The sequence below is a fragment of the Canis lupus genome, chromosome 5 (genome assembly GCF_048164855.1).
Source record: "Canis lupus baileyi chromosome 5, mCanLup2.hap1, whole genome shotgun sequence".
In the NCBI taxonomy this organism is placed as follows: Eukaryota; Metazoa; Chordata; class Mammalia; order Carnivora; family Canidae; genus Canis; species Canis lupus.
In genome coordinates, this window is record NC_132842.1 from 72,138,248 (window position 1) to 72,145,835 (window position 7,588).

Sequence of the window (7,588 nt, forward strand, 5' to 3'; positions counted from 1 at the left end):
CTTTGTCCTGTCAGCATCGGGTACATAGAAAATATTTAAACAGGTGGGTAAGGGTTGTAGAGCTAGGCGCTGCAAGGTCGATCTGACGGTAGTGCACCTAGCACAGCAGTCCGGGGAACACAGTACACTTGACCCCTGAACGACATGGGTGTGAACCATGCAGGTCCATGGATACTTATTTTCTGATATAGTACTGTAAGTTTTTTCCTTATGATTTTCTTGACATTTATTTTCTCTAGCCTGCTTTATTATAAGAACGCAGTATATGGTATGTATAACGTGCACAATGTGTTCAGTCACTCCAGTCAATAGTAGGCTATTAGTCAAGTTTGGAGAGAGTCAAGCTCTATGTGGATTTTTGACTAGAAGGGGGCTGGTGCCCCTAATTCCTATGTTAAGGGTCAGCTGTAATTGCAGGTGATGTGGGGCAAAGGCAGTGACAGGAGGGAACAAAAGAGGGTTCAGTAGGTGACCTGGGGAAAGGAGCTAGCAGAGGTGATCCAAGATGTTCATGAAGCCTGAGGATGGTGAAGACAAAGGTGAGTTCAGTTTTGGAAACAAGCGATTTCAGGGACTAGAAAGAACCTAGCACAAACTCCTCCCTCCCTGGAGCTTGCCCTCCGTCATGATAGGATGATGGCTCGAACCAGTAGAATTCCCACAGCTTGAGATCTGATGAGAATCCAACATTCCCTAATTTTATTACAAGGATGGGGACATTTCTTTGCACATACTTTTTTTCTTTCACAAGTTTAAATTTTTTAAAGCCCAATTTTTAAAACTTCTACTTCATTTTACTATCTCTAATGGAAGTTCTTTCCAGATTGCCTACCAAGCTTTCTCCTGTTCATCCATATTCTAAACATAGTTCCATCTTGTCTAACTTTGTCATTTAACTACGTGAGCATTGGGAAGTTCTCACTTAAATGTTAAAGGCACATAAGCTCTAACCAAATGAATTTATTAGCACATGCAAAGAGTATAAAAGACAAAAATTCCATGTGTATGTAGAAGAGACTGGCAATCATTTTTCCCCCAACAGTGTTAAATTCATTAATGTTAGATTCCAAATAAAATGTTAAAAGATGAAGAGAAAGATGGAAACTCATCTATTGAGTTCCAGGCATGCACCAGAGACCGGTACTTTTGAGACCGGTACTTTCACATCCATTTTCATCTTCTTCTCACAGTTGAGTTAAAGGTGAAGAGACTACAGCACACACGCCAACCACCCACCCATCCCCAGCGATGTTAGGTTCATATTTGAGTGTGTGCATGTTGTATGCCAAGTGCCAAGCACTAGTCTGAGGCACTGGGAATACTGTATGAAAAGACAGAGAAGGCCCCTCTTCTCGTGGAACATACATGTTGCTTATGGACTGAGATGACCAGGCTTGCCTCATGGCATCAGTACTAAGTGCCTTCTGTGGGCCAGATACTGGACCAGTCAGGCAAATCACTGTAGGGCACTCTTGCCAGCCCTTAGAAAAGGTGAAATGCAGTGCTTGTTCTAGGCTGTACCATTTCTTCTAGACACCTCATTGGGCCAGGATACAGCAATAATGTTTGAGGATAAAGTTGGGTACTGCCTCTTCCTCTGCCTCCCATGACCTAAGGGAAGAAAGACCTTGGAAAGCTGAAGAGGAAGTCTAAATTTGATTCATTTGCCTACCTGTATCTACTATGAGCTAGGTGCTTTTATGTACATCAGGACCTAATCCCTTTTTAAAAGGCAAAGACAGGGACGCCTGGGTGACTCAGCGGTTGAGCATCTGCCACCTTGGGCTCAGGACATGATCCTGGAGTTCCAGGATCGAGTCCCACGTCAGGCTCCTGCATGGAGCCTGCTTCTCCCTCTGTGTCTCTGCCTCTCTCTGTGTCTCTTAGGAATAAATAAATACAATCTTTAAAAAATAAAATGCAAAGACAAAAGTTCAGAGAGGTGAAGTGATTTTCTCAATGTACCACAGCTAGTGACAAAGCTAGGATTAATTTTTCAATTTCTCTGGCTCTACTGCCAGAGAAAAAATTTCATCACTTGGCGATAACTGCAGGAAGATACTTAAAGTTACAACAGCTGGGATTTGAACTCAGGTTCAAGTCAGGGTTTCTACAAGACTGAATCTTTCCTAGAACAGTATATTTCTAAGTTCCTGCATAACAACGTACACCAGCCCACCGCTGTGAATAAATTTTAAAGGCTGCATCATTTGATCAAGACTCAAAGTCCTGCCTGGGAGTGCCCATTTGTCCAAGCCTAGGTTGTCATCCCAAATTTCACATGCCAAGGAGTAAAGAGAAGGAGGAGAGCTCATTTTAGCTTCTCAGTGGGAAGTGTATTGACGTCCACAAAAATGCACTCAATTGGGAATTTCCCCAAAGTAGGAGACAAAGAAATAGAAAGCTCCTCTATAACCTCTTTGGGTACTCAAAATCCACACATGTCCTTTTCCACACTTAATCTCCCGTTGCCCCTCATCCATCCAAAAGAAAAGAAGAAGAACCAACAAAAAGGATAAGAAATAGAAAACAGGGATGCCTGGGTGGCTTAGCGGTTGAGTACATGCCTTCAGCCCAGTGATCCTGGAGTCCCGGAATTGAGTCCCGCATCGGGCTCCCTGCTTGTCTCTCTGCCTGTGTCTCTCATAAGTAAATTTCTTTAAAAAAAATTTTTCACAAATGTGGTAGATAATAATAAACTATCAATAATCATCACAGGCAGATTTTATCAAACATATTTTTTAAGATTTTAATTTATTTGAGAGAGTAAATAAGAGACCACAAACGGGGTGTGGCAGAGGTAGAGGGAGAAGCAAGCTCCCCACTGAGCAGGGAGCCTGATGGGGGGTTTGATCCCAGGACCCCAGGATCATGACTGGATCTGAAGGCAGATACTTAAACAACTGAGCCACCCAGGCACGCCGAATTCTACCAAACTTTTAAAAAGTAAATACCTATTTTTCCTCAAACTATTTCAAAAAATGCAAGAAGGAAAACTTCCAAATCCATTTTATAAGGCCAGTATCACCCTGATACCAAAATCAGATAAATGCCAAAAAAAAAAAGGGAACCATTGGCCAATATGAACATTGATGCAAAAATCCTCAACAAAATACTACCAAACAGAATCCAACAATACATTTTTAAAAATCATACCACCATTATGTGGGATTTATTCCCAGGATGCAACCGGTTCAGTATTTGCAAGTCACTTGTGATTGTTTATCAAAAAGGGACAAAAGCCATATGATGATTTCAATAGATCCAGAAAAGCATTTGACAAAGTACAACATCCATTCATGATTAAAAAAAAAAAAAAAAAAAAAAAAAAAACCTGCACAGTAGGTCCAGAGGGAATACACCTCAAACATAATAAAGGCCTTATATGAAAAACCCAAAACCAAAAATAAAAACAAATCACAGCCAACATCATTCTCATGTGGAAAGCCAGAGCTTTTTCTCTAAGGTAAGAAATAAAAATGTCCACTCTCACTACTTTTATTCTACATAGTATTGGAAGTCCTAGCCACAGCAATTAGACAACATAAATAAAAGGCATCCACTCGGCTTAGTGGTTGAGCGTCCGGGCATGATCCCAGATCCTGGGATCGAGTTTCCCATTGGGCTCCCTCCTGGGAGCCTGCTGCTCCCTCTACTTATTGTCTCTGCTCTCCCTATGTGTAATCGATCATAAATACGTACATACAAAATAAAATAAAAAATACATATATACATAAAATGGCATCGATTGGTAAGGAAAGGGTAAAACTTGCTACTTACAGATGACATGATAGTATACAGAGAAAACCCTAAAAACTACCCAAAAAGCTGCTAGAACTGATAAGTGAATTTAGTAAAATCACAGGAAACAAAAATTGATGTACAGAAATCTGTTGCATCCTGTACACTAATACTGAAGCAGCAGAAAGTGAAATTAAGAAAAAATCCCATTTACAGTTGCACCAAAAACAAGATATCCAGGAATTAAACCAAAGGGGTGAAGGGCTTATACTCTGAAAACTATGAAACACTGATGAAAGAAATTGAAGATAATGGCAAAGAAATGAAAAGACATCCCATGTATATGGGTTGGAAGAACATATTTTCAAAGTGTCTATTAGAAAGCAATCTACAGATTTAATCCCATCCCTATCAGAATAGCCAACAGCATTTTTCAACAGAACTAGAACAAACGATCTTAAAATTTGTATGGATCCAGGATGCCTGGGTGGCTCAGGTTGAGCATCTGCCTTTTGGCTCAGGTTGTGATCCTGGGGTCCAGGATTGAGTCCCACATCGGGCTCCCCGCGAGGAGCCTACTTCTCCCTCTGCCTATGTCTCTGCTGTGCTCTGTCTCTCATGAATAAATATAAATAAATCTATCATCTTAAAAAAAAATTGTATGGAACCACGGAAGACCTCAGATAGCCAAAGCAACTTGAAAACTAAAAACAATTGGAGTTATCACAAGTCCAGATTTCAAGTTATATTACAAAGCAGTACTAATTAAAATAGCATGGTACTGGCATAAAAATAGACAAATCGATCAATAAAATAGAACACAAAGCCCAGAAATAAATCCACAATTGTATGATCAGGCTTTTCAACAAATGATATTGGGGGAACCGGACAGCCACATGTAAATGAATGAAATTGGACCACTTTATTTCACCATACACAAAAATACACTCAAAATGGATTAAAGACCTAAATGTGACACCCGAAACCATAAAAATCCTAGAAGAGAGCTCAAGGCAATAATTCATCTGACATTAACCAAAGCAACATTTTTCTACATATGTCTCCTGAGGCAAGGGAAATCAAAGCAAAATAAGCTATTGGGACTACATATAAAATAAAAGTTTCTGTATAGCAAAGGAAATGATCAACAAAAGGCAACTTGCTGAATGTGAGAAGGTGTTTGTAAATGACATATCTGATAAAGAATTAGTATCCGAAATATATAAAGAACTGATACAATTCAATACCCAAAAAACACCTAAATGATCCAATTTAAAAACAGGCAGAAGATATGAGCAGACATTTCTCCAAATAAGACATACAGATGGTCAATAGACATGAAAAGATGCTCAACATCACTCATTATCAGGGAAATGCAAATCAAAACCACAATGAGATATCATCTCATACCTGTCAGAATAGCTGAAATCAAAAACACAAGTGTTGATGAGGATGTGGAGAAAAAGGAGCCCTTGTGCACTGTTGGTGGGGATGCAAACTGGGGTGGCCACTGTGGAAAACAGTATGGAGTTTGCTCAAAAAATAAAAATAGACCTATCCTGTGATCCTGTAATTGCACTACTGGATATTTACCAAAAAAAAAAAAATTACAAAAACACTAATTCAAAGGAATACATGCACCCTTATATTTATCGTAGCATTATTTACAATAGCCAAATTATGGCAGCAGCCCAAGTATCCATCAATAGATGAATGGATAAAGATGCAGTGTGTGTATACACACTGGAATATTATTCAGCCATAAAGAAAAGAATTAAATCAGGACACCTAGGTGGCTCAGTCAGTTAAACGTGCTTTATTTAGCTCAGGTTGTGATCCCAAAGTTCTGGGATCTAGCCCCGCTGAGCAGGGAGCCTACTCCCTCTTATGCTCCCCCTGCTTGTTCTCTGTCAAATAAATAAAAATCTTGAAAAAAAACAAATCTTGCCATTAGCAACAACATAAATAGAGCTAGAGAGTATAATGCTAAGCAAAATAAATCAGAGAATGAGAAATAAATGATCTCACTCATAGGTGGGATTTAAGAAACAAAGAAGACAAATCAAGAAACAGACTCTTAACTATAGAGAACCAACTAATATTTACCAGGGGTGGGGGGGGTCGGAGAAATGGAAAAACTGGAAGAGGATTAAAGAGTACACTTATCATGATGAAAAATAAAATGATTTTTAAAAAACAACACCCCCATACTGAAAAAACTAAAAATCACTTCAAATATCAATGATTAAGATAAAAACAGACTGAATGGATTAAAAAATAAGACCCAAGTATATATTTTGTACAAGAAAACCATTTTAAATACAGAGAAACATTAAAAGTAAAAAGATAGGGGTACTTGGGTGACTCATTTAAATGGCTGATTCTTGATTTCAGCTCAGGTCATGATCTTGGGGTCCTGGGATCAAGACCCACACTGGGCTCCATGCTTGGTGGAGAGTCTCTTTCTATTCCTCAACTCCTGCTCACAGGCTCTCTCTCTCCCTAAAATAAATATTTAAAAAAAAAAAAAAGTAAAATAGGGTCACTTGGGTGGCTCAGTGGTTGAGTGTCTGACTTCAGCTCAGGTCCTGATGCTGGGGTCCTGGAATCAAGTCCTACATTGGGCTTCCTGCAGTAAGCCTATTTCTCCCTCTGCCTGTGTCTCTGCCTCTCTGTGTGTGTGTGTGTGTCTCATGAATAAATAAAATCTTTTTTATTTTTTTTTTATTTTTTATTTTTTTAAGTAAGGGAAGCCCGGGTGGCTCAGCAGTTTAGCACCTGCCTTCCTCCCAGGACGTGATCCCAGAGTCCCGGGATCAAGTCCCACGTCAAGCTCCCAGCGTGGAGCCTGCTTCTCCCTCTGTCTGTGTCTCTGACTCTCACTCTCTGCATTTCTCATGAGTAAATAAATAGAATCTTTTTAAAAAATAAATAGAATTTTAAAAAGTAAAAGAATGGAGAAAGATATATCGTGGTAAATCACAAGAAAGCTCAATCAAGTTAGTTCATTTCAGACAAAGCAGACTTCAGAGCAAGGAAAATTATCAGGGATAAAGAAGGACATTACATAATGATAAAGAGATGACTTCTCTAAGATGATGTAAAAATCCTTCATGTATAAGCACCTAAAAAGTATCAAGTACATGGGGTAAAAACTAGAACTGCAAAGAGAAAAACACAAATCCACTATCACAGTTGAGGACTTCAACATCTCTCTTGGTAGGTGACAGATCCAGCAAGCAGCAAATCACAGTGTCATCAATGAACTAAATCAAATTGACAGTTATAAAATACTTCACCTAATGAGAATACACATTCTTCTCAAGCCTACATGGACCGTTCACCAAAATAGACCACATTCTGAGCCATAAAACAAACCTTAACAAATTTAAAAGAATAAAATCATGTTAAGTATGCTCTCAGATCACATAGAATTAAACTAGAAATCAACAACAGATAGCTGGAAAATTCCCCCAAATACTTGGAGATTAAGCAACACAATTCTAAACAACACAAGTCAAAGAAATCTCAAGAGAAATATTTTGAAGTAAATGAAAATATAATCTAAAATTTGTGGGATGCGGGCAGCCCAGGTGGCTCAGCAGTTTAGCACCGCCTTCAGCCCAGGGTATGATCCTGGAGACCCGGGATCAGGTTCCCTGCATGGAGCCTGCTTCTCCCTCTGCCTTGTGTCTCTGCCTCTCTCTCTGTGTGTGTCTGTCATGAATAAATAAAATATTTTTAAAAAATAAAATAATAAAATAAAATTTGTGGGATGCAGCAAAAGCAGTCCTTAGAGGAAAACATATAGCATCAAATGTATCTACAGAAAAGAAAGGGGTACCTA